General features: G+C 43.8%; 1 protein-coding gene across 4 annotated transcripts in view; it reads left to right on the forward strand.

Annotated features, from left to right (window-relative positions):
• The window catches only part of PCDH10 (protocadherin 10), a 91,556-nt gene that overhangs the window by 21,695 nt on the left and 51,843 nt on the right, over positions 1 to 18,018 (forward strand). The window contains exon 5 of one of the 4 annotated variants that reach the window (XR_012231551.1): positions 2,986 to 3,112. The exons of the other annotated variants lie outside the window; for them this stretch is intronic. The gene's annotated coding sequence lies outside the window, so the exon portion shown is untranslated. The remainder of the gene's footprint in view (positions 1 to 2,985; positions 3,113 to 18,018) is intronic. 4 annotated transcript variants of the gene reach the window in all.

The following is an 18,018-nucleotide window of genomic DNA, read 5'->3' on the forward strand; positions in this document are numbered from 1 at the left end:
TAGGGAAATGGGGAAGTGGAGACCTCCTGCACTCCCCTGAGTCAGTGTCTCTACACTCCTATCGTTCCCTATGCCGGTTCCGCACCGGGTGACGCACAGGAATCTCAAAACCCTGACTCGCCCTGCACCTAAACCCTCACTAGGGAATTGGTCGGTGCGGAAACTAATCCCACCACTGCACTAAACACACACAAGGAAAAATGACAATACAGGGGGACACCACTTAGCTTTGCTCTGTTGCTTATGCTCCCCCGCACCAGAGCCCACCACCTGCGTGCATCTTCTCCTTCAACCGGATCCATCCCCATAACCGGATCCATCACCATAGTGCAGCCTTGGAGCAGAGTCCACCACCAGTTGCAGTTGCCCAGTAAACAGAGTCCCAAAGATGAGTCCAGCTTCTGCCAAAAAGTCCAGCATGCTTGAGTCCAGTTTTCAGCAACCAAGTCCAGCATGCTGAGTGCAACTCTCACCATAGTCACCACTCCACCAAGCCATGCAAGCACTTCTTGCTGACACAATAAACTGCGACTCCACCACGCCATGCCAGCCCTTCTTGCAGACCCCATCGTTGGACTCCACCACTCCATGCTAGGACTCCTTGCAGACTCCATAGCTGCCACTCATCCCCTCTGGCTGGGCTGCCCAGGACTCCTGTTCAGCTCCATCTTTCACCCAGGCTTCCTTGTGAATGACTAACTATCACCAACAGTGATCAAACACACCTGACACTCTTATAGAGCATCACACCTGATTTATAATTACGTGCACTTAACCAAAGCAACTAAAGTGCTCTACCGCTCACCACCACCGGGGCAACTTAGAACAAACGACACCACAGTGCAATAATTCTAATGGCCACCGGGGGCAATCACACCACACTTTGGCACACAGCCAAAGGAAAAAAGTTCAATTGTGCATTTAAACTGTCAGATCCAACCCGGATCATGACACGCTGACTGCTGAACTAATTCCCTATCCACATACGTAATCTCAGAGGGAAGATGTTTTATAATGAGTCAGTCACCAGAATCATACATCCGTCACCATTCACACATAGCAAGTATAGTCTATACTAGCGCATTGGCGGAACGGCCATGCGCAATTTTTATAGCCGTGCGGGACCTTCCAAATCTCCGAGATGGACCAGTGAGATCTGGAACAGGACCTGGGCACATGACTCCCGATCTCCAATGGGAGATCGTCTCGTGAGTATGCCCAGTAGGAGCACACAGGGACTTTGTCTCTGGAGCGGTCTGCTGCAAAGTAATCTCTGCAGTAGAAAGACAGCAGGACACCGCAGAATGTGAGGCTCTAGATTCCTGCAGAGCAGACGCAGAAAGCTGACGCCTAACACTTCCTCAGGAGGAAAAAAAATGAAGTATCGCAGTACTCCTGAAGAAGATGTTGGTTCAACCTGGAAATGTGAAGATGATAAATTGCAAATTATTCTTTTATCTCTGAATCCAGTGAATTTTTCGCGAGCTGCGCAGCACACCCACATTTCTTCTTTGATATATACTGTATCTACCTTGGATTCGTCCAACCAGAGAGCAGCAACAGTTGGATCATTTTATTTAAAGGGAATCTGTCTGCAGGTTTTTGTAATCTGTGGAAAACATGAGGTAAGGGTTAAAAGACAGATTTCAACAATGTGTCACGTCAGGCTGTGTGCTGTTGTTTACTTACACTGAAGGTTTTATCACCTGGTGATTATCATTTTCTGAACTACATCAGCTCATGCTTGCTAGTCCGGCTCCGCCCCTCCTGTGACAAGCAGCTCACTGCCTATAGACAATGCAAATACAGAGCCTTGTGGGGACGGAGTTAGCTGATTAAGCCTGCACCCAGCAAACTAAGTGATACAGATACACTGTTGGATTAAGGGTCTCTTTGCCTACATTGGGCTGCTGTCACATGAGGTAGCAGAAACCTGCTGACAGATTTCCTTTAGGCTGAGTTCACACGTCGCGTTTTTCTTGCGTTTTCGCGGCGGTTTTAAACGCGCGATTTTGCCGCGAAAACGCGAAAAATAAGCATCCCATGCAATCCTATGGGATTCCGCGATGCTGTGCTAATGCTGCGTTTTTTTCCGCGCGGAATCGCTTCGCGGTAAAAAACGCAGCATGCTCATTAATTTAGCGGAATCGCGGCGATTCCGCCCACATAGGAGTGCATTGTTCTGCTTACTTTCCGCATGTGGCTATGCCCACCATGCGAAAAGTAAGCAGAACATTTGCAGATGGTACCCAAGATCCGGAGGAGAGGAGACTGTCCTCCAGGCTTTGGGTACCATATCCCTGTAAAAAATAGAATTAAAATAAAACATATTGTTATTCTCACCTTCCGGCTTCCCGCGCAGCCTTCCCGCCTCTCTCCACGCTCCCGGTCCCAGTGATCCTTTGCGAGAATAACCGCGATGACGTCGCGATCTCGCGGGAGCGCGACGTCTCGCGTTCATTGCGCAAAGGATCACGGACCGGGAGCGTGGAGAGAGGCGGGAAAGCTGCGCAGGACGCCGGAAGGTGAGAACAATATTTTTTATTTTTTTTATTATTTTTTACATTTTATCTTTTACTACTGATGCTGCATAGGCTGCATCAATAATAAGAAGTTGGTCACACTCGTCAAACACTATGTTTGACGAGTGTGACCAACCTGTCAGTCAGTTCTCCAAGCAATGCTACAGATCGCTTGGAAAACGCTAGCATTCTGCAAGCTAATTACGCTTGCAAATCGCTAGTTTTTCCGCGGGAAAATCGCGGGAATTTAAAATGCAATTTTCCTGCGGAATGGAATTCTGGAATTCTCGCGAGAGTTCCGCTATGTGTGAACGTAGCCTTAAAGGCAACCTGTCATCACATTTTCCCCATATAAAGTATGGCCAGTATCTTTCAGCCCTCTGGTACAGCATTCTAGTATGTTGCATATGAGTCCCCAATACGCACTCCACAGCACAAAAAAGATCTTTTATTATTCTCATAGATGGCGTGCTCCAGTCCCATGGACATCTCTGGTCTTGATCTGGCACCTCCTCTCTTCTCACAATCTCCGTCCTCCTGCAATGCTTGATGTGGGTGTAGATATATCTTGGCACTCGGACAGGATTGCAGTGAGTAAGGATTCTTTTATTTTTGTAAATCTAAAGGTTCAACATTTTCAGTCTTGCAATTAGACCTTCATCAGATCTGATTGCCACTGGTTACTGAGTGTGCTCCATAAGGAGGCGCAAGCGTCTGTAGGGAGGCGCGTCCTACATTATCCACACAGTGTCCCCCATCGCGCTCCTGTGCAGGCACAATTCTGTCAGTCCTGCTGATGGGCAAAACAAAGTGCTGTAGTGTGCATGTGTGGGGAAAGACCCTTAGGTAAAGCTGGCGCATACGCACTACAGTACTTTGCTCTGCCCTCCACAGTGCAGAGAGAATTGTGCCTGCGCAGGAGCGCGATGGAGGATACTGTGTGGACAACGTAGGACACATCATCCTTATAAAGCAGGTCAGTAGGACAGTGGTTGTAAAAAAAGAGGAGGCGCCGGATCAAGATCAGAGACTCCCATTAGACCGGACCGTGACATCTGTTAGTATAATAAAAGCTCCTTTTTGTGCCCTGCAAAGCGTATTAGGGACGTATATACAGAATGCTGTTGTTACGTATCTGCAACACAGGACTAAGGTAGAAGGGGGGAAAGCTGACCCTGTACTATGACTAGGCTGATACCCTACGATGGAGTGGGCGACCCATTCCTTGCGAATAGACCCACCGACGATCCTAGGTTAATCTCAAGCGAAGACCTATTGATAGGGGGAGGGGCGTCCCTGAAAGATCTAAGGACTGGCTGCAAAAACTTGTCACCTCCTAATAGAAAACACAGAGAAGGCTGCAGAAACCAACTGAAAAGAGAAACTAAGACTAGCAGAACCAGAGGTCCCAGCACTACACAAATTAAAGTACACAGAAGGCAAAGCAAAGCACTTAGCCAGAACTATAGCGGATTAACACTATTGTCCAGCAAGGACTGGGAGGCAGGTGCAGGTTAATAAAGAGTGATACAATCACCTGACCCAAGACAAACCCAGCACCAGAGGAAAAAGACCAGCAGCCAGAACACCACAAGAAAATGGCGGATAATCACAAACTAAACAGATTCTAACAGCTGTATTAGAGGGCCCTACTTTATATGGAGTTCCCTTGAAAGCTTTCTAAATGCTGTGACTCTCACAGCATCACAAGGTGAGCTCAGAGGAACACTTAAAAACTGCATGTCACCTAGATAATGCGCTGTGTGTGCTTTTTGTTAACTTTTAGTTCTTTAAGGAAGATTCAATAGCATTTTTTTTGCTATTGACAGTCATAGATTCCAAATCTGAAGGCGTTCATCAGAATGTCTCTATTCCAGCGTTCGGTATGCTACATTTTCTGAAGGTATTTCAGGTTAACCACTCCTGACTAACCATAAACACAAAGTCATTTATAAACTGTATATGCTGGAGGCCAGGGTGTGTAATGCATGCATACTGAGTAAGTGAAGGACTTGGCAAGCGGAAAGAAGGTGATGTCTCTTGAGACACCTTGATCAAGGGTATACAGTATGTAAACTGACTGCTTGACGATGACAAACGAGGTGTGATGATTTGCGGTGGAAAGGCTACAAGTAGCACACGCATTTGGCATGCAGCTCGCCATTAGCTCTAATTATTTTGCTGTTGTAGATGGCATTGAAATGAAAAGACTAAGTATTTCCTGTTTTGTAGCTGAATAGTTCTGTATTAACATGTATAATATACACAGGATCAGCTAGCGTTATTGGGGTCAGACATTTTCCTGGACCACATTGAAGTGATCATATTGACGGTACTCTGCAATCAGTCTTTCTCCAGCCTTGAATGGGAAATACATTAGCTATATATTGACTAATTCAATTTAGATGCTGATTCTTATTTCTTGTTTCCATCAGTTTATTTCCTCATTGTAAACTCCTTATTCTGTTTTCTGTACATGATTATTAGGTTGACCATCTTGCCTAGACTTCTGTCAATTTAACTGTAATAAGAGAATTTACAAGCCACAGTTTCTCAATAAAAACATGATTCCTTTATTAATAAATTATTAAAATAATATCAATTAAATTGCACATAAAACACAGACATAAAACACCATTACCAGCCATCAGGGACATGCTTTACAGCAGCTACTTGGGCCATAGAGCTTTAGTGACTTTTGTGGGAGAGTTCTGTGATCAGTGCAGAAGTCATTGTGCCTTTGATGTGGTGGAAGCAATCTGTCCATGACCCGTAGTAAATAGTGGATCCTGTATGTACACTATATGCACATTGCCACTCTCTACTTATCGGTCTCCCTTTTACTAAACTCTCCAATCCATCCTGAAGGCAGCAGCCATGATCATATTCCTTTCCAGCCGTTACACCGATGCCTCTACCCTGTGCCAGTCGTTGCATTCGTTGCCCATCTGATACGGAGTTCAATGTAAACGTATCACTCTCACCTACAAAGCGCTCCATGGTTCAGTACCTCCCTACCTCTCCACCCTCATTTCAGTCTACCCATGCCCTCCATTTTGTTAATGATGTAAAATTAAAATCCTCAATCCGAACCTCCCACTCCCATCCCCAAGACTTCTCGTGTGCTGCACCAATTTTTGGAATGCACTACTCAGGACAATTCGATTAATTCCCAATACCCACAGTTTTAAGTGTGGCCTAAAAACACATTTCTTTAGATTGACCTATCACTCCACCTCACTTATCTAACTATCCCCATTTGGCACATACATTTTTTTTTCAAAATCATGACCCCTGGTTTCATCTATTCACACCCTCCTTGCACTTAGTAGCCCTCTGTGTCTGAACTGTATACTTACTGGCTGGTGACCGGTTCATGCAGTGTTATGTGCAGACCCTAGTTAGTATTTGTGGCTGTTTCGTACAATAGCATATTTTACCATTTACCTTTCGTGTCCCCCCTATTTCCTCATAGACTGTAAGACGGCAAGCAGGACCCTCACTCCGTTTGGTATCTGAGTTATGTTTATTCTGTAATGTCCTTATTGTCTGTACAAGTCTCCTCTAAAATTGTAAAGTGCTGCAGAATATGTTGACTCTAAAAAACTAAAATTATTATTATTATTGGGACACCTACACATTACACCTACAGGAGCTTTCACATCCGATTGTAAAACTACAGGCTTTAATGTGGTGTTTGTCCAACTTTTGCAACTAAAACAGCTCCACTGTTCTTGGAAGGCTTTCATCAAGATGTTGGAGTGTGCCTGTCTAAACTTTGCCCATTCGTCCATAAGAGAATTTGTGAGGTCAGGCACTGATGTTTTACGACAAGGCTTGGCTGAACTTCTTCATTTTAGTTCATCCTAAAGGTGTTTGATGGAGTTGAGATGAAGGCTCTGTGCCAGTCAAGTTCTTCTACTCCAAACTCAAATGCCTTTATGGACCTGGCTTTGTGTGCTGGAGCACATTTAAGCTGGGGCAGAAAGAAAGCCTTCCCCAAACTGAGTCCACAAAGTTGGAAGCTTTCATTCATCCAAATATCCTTGTATAAGGAGAAGCATTAAGATTTCCCTTCACCAAAACTAAAGATCCTAAAATGACACCTGAGACACAACCCCATAACATTATCCCTTCTCCGCTAAACCTTAGTGTTGGCCCAATGCAGTCAAGCAGGTAATGTTCTCCTGGCATTTGATAAACCTGAACTTACCCATCGACTACGAGATAGAGAAGTCTGATTTTGTCACTTGACAGAACACGTTTCCACTGCTCCAGAGTCCAGTAGTGCCCTGCTTTACATCACTCCATCCAAGTCTTGTCATTGTACTTGGTGATGTAAGGCTTGTACTCGGCTGCTTGGCCATGGAAATTTATGCCATGTAGCTCCTCGCGGACAGTTTTGTGCTGATGTTAACCCCTGAGGAAGCTTGGGATCGTGCAGTTTTTGAGTCAGCAGAACATTGGCGAATTTTATGCTGTATGTGACTCAGCGCTTGAACCCACTATATAGCTATAGAACGTTACGTGGTCTTGTACTTCGTGGCTGATTTTCTGTGATTCCCAAACGCTTCCACTTTTCAATAACACCACTTATAGTTGATCTTTGGATATTTAGGAGGGCATCCTAGCAAAGCCCACCCGCAAAATTTGTGAGCTCTTTATATTAAGCCATTCTTTCACCATTATTTGTGAAGGCCGACCTCATGGTTAAGGGCTGGATTTCATTTACCTGTGGCAACGGGACCTGCTGAAAAACCTGAATCTAATCATTAAGAGATGTGTCCCTTGACCCAGAACTTCTGTCAATATAGTGTTCTTTTTATTGTAGTTCTTCCTATAATGATGCAAAGTGATCACTTTAACTTTGTATGCTCTTAATAAAGTCACTTTAAAAAGGCAAAAAACTCAAGAATTCTTATGTTTTTAACATAAAAACTTCATTTAAACAATAGATCCTTTTCTCATGACAATGTCTGCAAAGTACACCGACTCACAAAGTTGTGCCTAGTAAAGTGTCTGATGACAGGGAGCATAAATCAGAGATTTAAGGGGAATATGTCACTGGCTTTATGCTTCCAAGTCTGGAGGCACCATAAAATAAGGACTGGGACCCTGATTCCACTCCTGTGAACCTTATTTGGCTTTTTGTTGTAGTTTTGATAAAATCACTATTTATTCTATTGTGGTTCTGCTAGTCTTCTTAATGATGAGCTCTGTGCCTAGGCATAAAGCTGCCAATCAGTGGTGGGGGAACAGAGGTAGTCAGAGCTCGTGAATATCAGGACTACATAGCAGAACTTATTGCGAGGATTAACAAAGAAGTAGTAGACAAAATAGTGTTTTATCAGTACTTATGCAAGATCCCAGTAAGAAACACTCCTCTTAAATTGGGGTTTCTGCCCCCATGTTATGCTGCTCTCGTATGTGGCAGCATGAATCTGGTGAGAGAGTCTCTTTAAAATAATCACTAAATAGAGTAAGGCACAGTCCCCTTATAGCTACTCTAAGCATATTGCAATAATGTGTGCCTTTTTTTTGCCAGGAGCTTTCTTTTAACCTGTTAACGACAAGTGCCATACACGTACTGAGCTCAGTGGGCGCGGGTGAATAGAGCAGGCTCAGGAGATGAGCCAGCCCCATTCCCGGCAGAATAGGACTGTTTATTCAGTAGAGATTGGAGAATCGATCCACAGGACTTGATCGATTTGCCAGGTCAGTAATGTGTGACCACTGGATGTGAGGGCTGCGATTCTCCTTATCTCCTGGCATTCCCAGCTCTTCTTTTGATTAGCCAGGCGGGCGTGACATCATGTGTGCCTTCCACTGCAATAATGAAGCTGTGCCATCAAAAGCAGGTCCGGGAATCCTAGGAAATAAGTAGATCCGCAGGGTTATCATCCAGCAGTCACAGGTTACTAACCTGGCCAATAGGCCGAAGTACTGCAAATTATTTCTCCCATCTCTATTATTAATCTATCATCTAAGTCTAATATTGACAGATGGAACTGCTATTAACCTGCTAAATGCCGTTGTCAGTTTCTCATAGCAGCATTTACAGCGCCCAGGAGCGCGCTATTCCATGGCTCCATCTCCCTGCCCCATCGTTTGAGACGTCTGTGGCTGGAGACCATGATCTATCCTATATACTGCAATACAAATGTATGACAGGGTATACACAGGTCCTGGCAGGACTCTGCATGTGCAGATACGGTGGACCTCCGCCCACCCGCTCTATGGAGGTCCACTAAAACCAGCCCATAACATGGGTTACTATTAACCCTCTCAACACTTAGTGTGTTGGAGACAAAAACACTCAAAATGCGCAGTGACACATACCTCCCTTTATATACTATGCCAGTGATTCTGTCACACTTGTATATGGCACCAAGACATTAACAGTAGACTTAAAGACGACTTGTCCACGTTTCCCTAAAAATTAGTTTGTTATCTAGCCAAAATCCCTGTGCTGACCTGAATTTCACGCTGCTTTCCATTTTTAATTTTGTCCCTCTGTCACAGAGTTGTGCCCTTTTTTTTCTTTTCAAGTATACTTGTCTAAGAGGGCATTTCAGAAGAGTTTCCTCTGGGGACTTGTAGTCCTTCTCCTCTGTGACACTGCTCGACAGTATCTAAAGCTGGGTACACAACATGACTTTGTGATATCAGCTTGTTCATTCGAGACCATGATGTATGCTAACATGAGTGTCACAGGCAAGTCACATTAAGAACAGGGTCTCGTGAGACCATGCTATTCAGGGGGGAAGACTATGTCCCTGGAGAAAACTCTTGGACCACAAACTTATTTGGTGTCAAAATAGAAAAAAGGGCATATCGCTACAAAGGCGGGACAATGTTAAAAGTGGAAAACAGAAGCTGGTTCAGGGCAGCATGGGATTTTGGCAAGGTAACAAACTGCTTAAAGTCCTGTAGGTTGTAAAATGTGTGATCCAGAGATTAGACTTGTTTTTCCAGCACACTTTACAGATAATTGGATTAAGATTTTGGAATTGGAGGCCAAGTCAACACCTTGATCTTTATGTCATGTACCTCAAACCATTCCTGATGGCAAAGTCCATGGTGCATTGTCCTGCTCACAGAAACTACTTCCATTGGGAAATTCTGTACCCATGAAGTGGGATATAGGTCTACAACAATGTTTCAGAGCTGGTACATTGTGTCAATCATGTCCACATGCGTGCCAGTATGTAAGGTCATCTTAGCAAAGCACTGCCCTCAATATCACACTGCACCCACTGGCTTTCCTTTGTTTCCTAGATTATGTCCTGGCAACCATCAGAGCCATAATTTTTTTTGCAGCAATTTCTACTATAATAGCTCATCTGTCGGATCAGATCAGACGCTCCTCATGCACACTTACACTTATAAGCATAGTGCGCCCATGATCCTGTCGTCAACTCAGTGGTAAGTAGTTAACCACTTTATACTAGAAATACCCCACAAGAGCAATGTTTTAGAGATGATCTGAGCCTGTCATCTAGCCTTTACAATATGGCCTTTGTCACGGTCACTCAGATCCTTACGCTTGTTCATTTTTCCTCCTTCCGGCACATGAACTTTAGGAAGCGAATGTTCTCTTGCTGACTAATAAATCTCTACGCCTTGTCATTTTAATGGGATAATACATGTTATTTACTTAAGCTGGCTGTGGTTTTAATGTTATCGCTGAGCAAGGTATTTTCTGATATCTACTGCTCTTCAATATTGCTGTTATTTTGCCATTCAGGAGTCTAGGAAAACATGGTAACACTACAGTGAATGTTTTGACATTTAAATCCACCAGCTTTGTAAAATTTTCCCCAACGATTCGATTTGCAGCGAATTGATTAGCCAGTGCGGCACAGCTTCCATTGCCCTGAAAATACGCATGTAACAGGCTGAGGTCTCTTAGGATGTATGGAACAGTTTATTTAGCTCATTATTGAACGTAAAGCATATACCGATATTCATCAGTGTTTTGTATTCCATTTCCATCAGTGTTTGGTCAGTGTTGTCCGATTTTACCACGAGTGTCTTATCAATGTTTTTTCAAATCTTCAAATCTGATGCCATCCGCGTGCTGTTCATGATTCACATGGATCCATAGACTTATATGGGTTGTTTTGATCTGTGACCCGGATAAAAAAACAGAGATGTCTCTCTTTTGTTTGGGGTTTTTTTTTTTACGGACACAGAGCCCACAAAAAAAAAAAATGTCACGTGAACAAGACCTAAGACTATAAAAGGTATCTGTTCTATCCATGAAAATCACGAATAGAATATGTACGCAATTCACTGACATCTTAGTGAGGTCTTCGTAATGTCCAAGTCACCTCAACATACAGTATATGACTAGGCGTGAATGAATAGTAAATGTAAATTTTTGGGGCAGTGTGGTGGCTCAGTGGTTAGCAATGTTGCCTTGAAGGGCTGTGGTCTTTGGTTCAAATCCCCCCAAGGACAACATCTGCAAGGAGTTTGAGTGGGTTTCCACCCATACTAATAGGGAATTTAGATTGTGAGCCCCATTGGGGACAGTGCTGATAGTGTCTGTACAGTGCTGCAGAATATAATGGCGCTATATAAGCATAGTAAATAAATATTCAGTGCTTTAAGCCTTTCTCTCTTCAGCACTGTTGCTGAGCTGGGGGCTATCAATATTCAGATTTACATCAAAATATCTGCTGCATTCCCTGCCTGTTCTTTTATACAGGCTCTGATAGTCTCCCCTGATAGTTATGAAGTGTTATGAAGACTCCCACGTGGCAGCAGTTGGAGTCACGTGAGTCTTTCCTGGCTCATGGCATCTTCTGGATTGTGTAAAATGGTGTCAGACTTTTTTATGGGCAATTCCCCCTAGTCAAATTTGCCAGATTCTGGAATTGTTCTGAAATTTAACTCATTCAGTTTGCAACACATTGATTCTCTCATCCCATAAATACTGTAAGTGCGTCATGATGGAGGCGACCGCACCACTGTTTGTATACAGCGACTGTTATTCCATTTCAGTGAGCTTTGCAGAATACAGACTATGGGGGAAAATGCAAGATTTAAGGTACGGTACATTGACAATGGCTGAACCATCTATATATATTGGAAGAAAAAAGATGTGCAAGAGGTTTAACTGCTACTTTCTGCTTTCATGACTTTTACACTGTATAATTCAATTTTCATGTTTATTGTCACAGAGCTGTATAAATAAGAAAAATGCATTTTCTTTGTTACGCGACTCAAGGCCTAGATTCCCTGGGTTACAACATGACTACCGTAAGGAAACACGTCTCCTATGACTTATGCACAAACAAGATTTCTTCATGCCAGTCGCTCATCCAGAGGACAAGCAGACATTGCAAAATAAGGTCACCCACAATAACAAACTAGATAATAACCCAAGTTTATCTCTTAATTGCAGTTTTGGATTACGGAAAGTTTATTTACACTGAGACATTGCTGCCGAGAAATTGGTCCAGCTTTTAAATGGAAATGTACTCTGTAATATAGCACTTCTTCTAAACAGCGCGATTGACTGCTATGTTGATTTAGTCCGACCACAGATACGCCGGAACACCTGCACATCTGCATAATAATCTGAACCCGGGAGAAGAGAATCTCAACATGATTTCATTTTTATTTTCTGAAGGAAGAGACGTTTTTCCGTGTCATTTTTTTTAACGTTCGAAAATTTATGATAATTAGGAATTATTTACAAGAATTGCTAATTACTCTTTTCGAGACCTTCCTATAGTTTTTAAACTTGTTTTATAAAACCTTTTGATCACTGCCGCTGTACTAATACGGTTCAAGTTTGCCATCACTGTATGGCGTATTTGCAATCACTGTATGAGCTGAGCCCATTCCTTGTAGCACTTGTAGCGCCTGCCGTGTTACACAGCATACACCCAAGAGGAGCTGCTGCCGCTGAAGCTAGCTCTGTTCATATTTAAAAGACCTCCGACCTGGTGGACATCATTTTTGAGCCTATCAGCCTTCGTTTCTGCCGTGGTACTAATACCATGGATCCCTGTTTGTGGTTGGGTTGCGTAGGATAAGAATAATTATATAGTATAGTGCAAATACCAGGGTTTTGCAATATACTGTATAGGTGATCAAGAAAGCGCAGGTTCAAGTGCAGTGTAAAAAATGTAAAAAAAAAAAAAAACTATTAAAATATATTTAAAAATGAAAACAACTCTCTGTTCCCCAAACGTAAAAAGTGAAAGCTAAAAAATAATGTATTTGGTTTATACAGTTGTGCTCAAAAGTTTACATACCCCAGCAGAATTTTTGCTTTCTTGGCCTCATATAGCGGTTTAGTGGATTGGTGGTTACTGCAGGTTGGAGGCTTGTCGGAAGAGGTAGGTCTTCAGGTTCCTTTTGAAGGTTTCCATGGTAGGGGAGAGTCTGATATGTTGGGGGATGCACTATACAAATATTGTATGCGATTGTGGAAAGAGGAGGAGATAAGAGGGGAGTAGAGAAGGAGATCTTAGGGTGTGCACACACGTTGCGGATTCTGCTGCGGGATTTTCCACGCGGATTTGTTTAAATCCGCAGGTCAAAAGACCTGAGGTTTATCTGCGGATTTTCTGCGGTTTAGCCTGCGGTTTGACACCTGTCATGGAGCAGGTGCCAAACCGCTGCGGAATCTGCACAAAGAAGTGACATGCTGCGCATTTAAAACCGCAGCAAATCCGTGCGGAAAATTCCACACCGTGGGCACTGCATTTTTCATTTTGCATTGCCTTAAATGGTACTGTACACCACAGCAGAAACTGCTGTGGATCCGCAGCAGAATCCGCATCGTGTGCACATACCCTTGTGAGGATCGGAGGTTGTGTGCAGGTAAATACCGGGAAACTAGGTCACAGATGTATGGAGACAGGTTGTAGATGGCTCTGTATGCCATGGTTAGGGTTTTGAACTGGAGTCTTTGGGTAATGGGGAGCCAGTGAAGAGATTGACAGAGGGGAGAGACCGGGGAATAGCGGGGGGACTGGTGGATTAGTCCGGCAGCAGAATTTAGAATAAATTGGAGGGGTGCAAGAGTGTAAGAAGGGAGGCCACAAAACAGGAGGTTGCAGCAGTCAAGACAGGGAGATTATGTGTGCATGGACTAGGGTTTTTGCAGATTCTTGGTTGAAGAATGTATGGATCCAGGATGCATTTTTGAATTGAAGTCGGCAGGAAGTGGAAAGGGCTTGGATATGTGGTTTGAAGAAGAGATCAAAGTCAAGGATTACCCCAAGGTAGCGAGCTTGTGGGACTGGGGAGATTGAGCAGCCCATTACATTAATGGATATGACCACTGGGAGGGTCGAGTGAGATGGGGGAAGATGATGAATTTTCTTTTGTCCATAGTAAATTTTAGAAATCTAGCGGAGAAGAAGGAGGGAGGTGATATCGGGTCCAGAGAAGGAGATCTGTGTGTCATCAGCAGAGAGGTGATAGTGAAAGCCATGAGATTCTATGAGCTGTCCCAGGCCGAAGATGTAACTGAAAAGAGCAAGGACCCTAGGACTGAACCTTGCGAGACACAGACAGATAGGGGCAAGGTGAGGTGGTGGTGTGTGAGTAGGAGATGCTGAATGTCCGGTCTGTTAGGTATGACGAGATCCCAGATGGGGCCAATTCTGTGATGCCAATAGATGAGAGGGCCTGTAGTAATAGGGAGTGGTCCACTGTCAGAAGCAGAGGACAGATCCAGGAGGAGGAGGAAAGAGTAGTATCGCTTGGCTTTGGTGGTTAGTAGGTCATTGGTGACTTTAGTCAAGGCAGTTTCAGTGGAGTGATGCAGTCGGAAGCCCGATTGTAAGCGATTGAAAGAGGGGGATCAGGAGGAGAGGTGGGAGGACAGCTCAAAATGGGCATGTTATTCCAGTAGTTTTGAGCCATTGAGAAGAAGTGATATTAGGCATTAGCTAAATACAGAGGATGGGTCAAGAGAGGGCTTTTTGAGGATGATATGATTGAGGCATGTTTGAAGTATGAGCGGAAAATACCAATTGTTAGTGATAGGTTGAAGAGATGGGTTAGGGTTGGGATGAAGACTGGTGAGGTTTGGGAAGAGGTGGGATGGGATTGGGTCAAGTGCACAGGTGGGGAGCTTGAGAATAGAGTGGAGGAGTTGATCTTTGGAGAAGATGTTTTTGGAGGAGGAGGGCTGAGTAGTTATGAGGAGGGGCTTTGGGGGTTGTAAGCCAAAACTTTCTCTGATGCTATCAATCTTCTGCTTGAAGAATGAAGCAAAGTTTTCAAGTGAGATGAGTGGAGAGGGATGAGGTGCTGGGGGACAAAAGACGGAATTGAAAGTGTTGAATAGCTGTTTAGGGTTGTGAGACAGGGAGGATATGAGAAATGAGAAGTAGGTTTGTTTTGCTGCAGCGAGTGTGGCCTTGAAAGTATTGAGGGACTGTTTGAATGCGATGAAGTGCTTGTTGGAGTGGGATCTTTTCAATTTCCGCTCATAGCTGCAAGGAGTTTGTATGTTCTCCCCATGTTTGCGTGGGTTTCCTCCGGGCACTCCGGTTTCCTCCCACACTCCAAAGACATACTGATAGGGAATTTAGATTGTGAGCCCCATCGGGGACAGTGATGAAAATGTGTGCAAACTGTAAAGCGCTGCGGAATATGTTAGCGCTATACAAAAATAAAGATTATTATTATAGTTGCCTGTTGGTTTTGCGTGCTTTGGTGTGAGAGGGGCGACCGATTCGAGTGCTACAGCTATTGTTGTGTTATATAAAGCGGCAGCAGCATCCGCATTGTGTAAGGAACTTATGTCTGTAAAAGGGATTCAGAGAGTGAGTGTTTAAGATTTCTGTGAGGGTGTGCAAGTTTGTTGAGTAGGGATTGTGTACCTGGAGAGGTTAAGGAAGATAATGAAAGTAGGTTGTGGTCAGAAAGAGGGAGAGGTGAGTTAGTCGGGTGAAAATGAGGTCCAGTGTGTGGAAATCTTTTTGAGTGGCTGCAGAAGACCATTGAGCAAGGCCGAAGGATGAAGTGAGAGATAGAAGTTTAGTGACAGCTGAGAGGGAAGTGTCAATGGGAATGTCAAAGTCGTCCATGATGATAGTGGGGATGTCAGAGAAAGCGTTCAGCGATCTCCGAGAGCTGCTACTGCGCACGCGCGGGCAGCGCCATCTTGGAGGAGGACTTTTTTTTCTTCTCCAGCAAGATGACGCCGCCGGCACCTGCACAATAGCAGCTATCGGATATCTATACACACCGATAGCTGCCACTGCACAGGCGCGACAGACGCCATTTTCAAATTGAAATGAAAGATTTTCAAGTCCACTTAAAAGCCAATAAACTCAAGGATCAACTTTAAAACGACTAACTTTCCCCTCAAGAAAAGCCTCTCGACGACGACAATGCTCCATCCTGTAATAAAAAATAACAAAGGGGGCGGGTGACAGTTGCTTCGTCTCCTCACAGACAACTGAGGAGAATTACTGAGGGAGGAGCTATAAATAGAGCACCTTCCCCGCACTTTTTCCAACCAATCCAAATTAACAGCTGACAGCCAGCCAGGCCAGCCAATCAGGGCGATCACCTGCTTCTGTTACATGACAACAAAGGAATAGAACAAAGGAATAGATGAATGAGTTAATTTTTAAGTTGATATCCTGATTAAAGGAAATCTGTCTCCAGGCTTTTGTCATCTTAAAGGAAATCTGTCTCCAGGCTTTTGCCATCTAATCTTAGAGCAGCATAATGTAGGAGCAGAGAACCTAAAGCCAGTGATGTATCACTTACTGGGCTGCTTGCTATAGTTTTAACAGAATAACTGTTTTATTATCATAAGATTATCACTAGATAATGATGAGCTCTGCATAACCCCACCCACAGTGTACACAGAAAACTGCCAATCAGTGCTGTGGGCGGGGTTATACAGAGCTCAGCATTCCAAGAACTGGTAGCTAAGCAGCAGGGAAAGATATGATTTTATCAAAACTGCCGCAAGCAGCCTAGTAAGTGACTCATTGATGGAATCATGGTCGCTGCCCACACATCATCCTACTATCAGATGAGATAGCAAAAACCTGGTGACAACTCCCTTTAAAGCAAGCCCTGGAAAATGTGTAGGTTAGATTCCTCTCCATAATCCAATACAGCAGTTAAAAATGTCCACACTCTCCTTTTTTAACCAATGTGTTGGGGACATACAGTATATACAGTTGTGGCCAAAAGTGTTGACACCCCTGCAATTTTGTCAGATAATACTCAGTTTCTGCCTGAAAATGATTGCAAACACAAATTCTTTGGTATTATTATCTTCATTTAATTTGTCTTAAATGAAAAAACACAAAAGAGAATGAAGCAAAAAGCAAAACATTGATCATTTCACACAAAACTCCAAAAATGGACCAGAAAAAAGTATTGGCACCCTCAGCCTAATACTTGGTTGCACAACCTTTAGCCAAAATAACTGCGACCAACCGCTTCCGGTAACCATCAATGAGGTTCTTACAATGCTCTGCTGGAATTTTAGACCATTCTTCTTTGGCAAACTGCTCCAGGTCCCTGATATTAGAAGGGTGCCTTCTCCAAACTGCCATTTTTATATCTCTCCACAGGTGTTCTATGGGATTCAGGTCTGGACTCATTGCTGGCCACCTTAGAAGTCTCCAGTGCTTTCTCTCAAACCATTTTCTAGTGCTTTTTGAAGTGTGTTTTGGGTCATTATCCTGCTGGAAGACCCATGACCTCTGAGGGAGACCCATCTTTCTCACACTGGGCCCTACATTATGCTGCAAAATTTGTTGGTAGTCTTCTGACTTCATAATGCCATGCACACGGTCAAGCAGTCCAGTGCCAGAGGCAGCAAAGCAACCCCAAAACATCAGGGAACCTCCGCTATGTTTGACTGTAGGGACCGTGTTCTTTTCTTTGAATGCCTCTTTTTTTCTCCTGTAAACTCTATGTTGATGCCTTTGCCCAAAAAGCTCTACTTTTGTCTCATTTGACCAGAGAACATTCTTCCAAAACGTTTTAGGCTTTTTCAGGTAAGTTTTGGCAAACTCCAGCCTGGCTTATTTATGTCTCGGGGTAAGAAGTGGGGTCTTCCTGGGCCTCCTACCATACAGTCCCTTTTCATTCAGACGCCGATGGATAGTACGGGTTGACACTGTTCTACCCTCGGACTGCAGGGCAGCTTGAACTTGTTTGGATGTTAGTCGAGGTTCTTTATCCAACATCTGCACAATCTTGCATTGAAATCTCTTGTCAATTTTTCTTTTCCGTCCACATCTAGGGAGGTTAGGCACAGTGCCATGGGCTTTAAACTTCTTGATGACACTGCGCACGGTAGACACAGGAACATTCAGGTCTTTGGAGATGGACTTGTAGCCTTGAGATTGCTCAAGCTTCCTCACAATTTGGTTTCTCAAGTCCTCAGACAGTTCTTTGGTCTTCTTTCTTTTCTCCATGCTCAATGTGGTACACACAAGGACACAGGACAGAGCTTGAGTCAACTTTAATCCATGTCAACTGGCTG

This window comes from Dendrobates tinctorius, unplaced genomic scaffold (genome assembly GCF_039654945.1).
Source record: "Dendrobates tinctorius isolate UK_male_01 unplaced genomic scaffold, ASM3965494v1 ptg000030l, whole genome shotgun sequence".
Classification (NCBI taxonomy): Eukaryota; Metazoa; Chordata; class Amphibia; order Anura; family Dendrobatidae; genus Dendrobates; species Dendrobates tinctorius.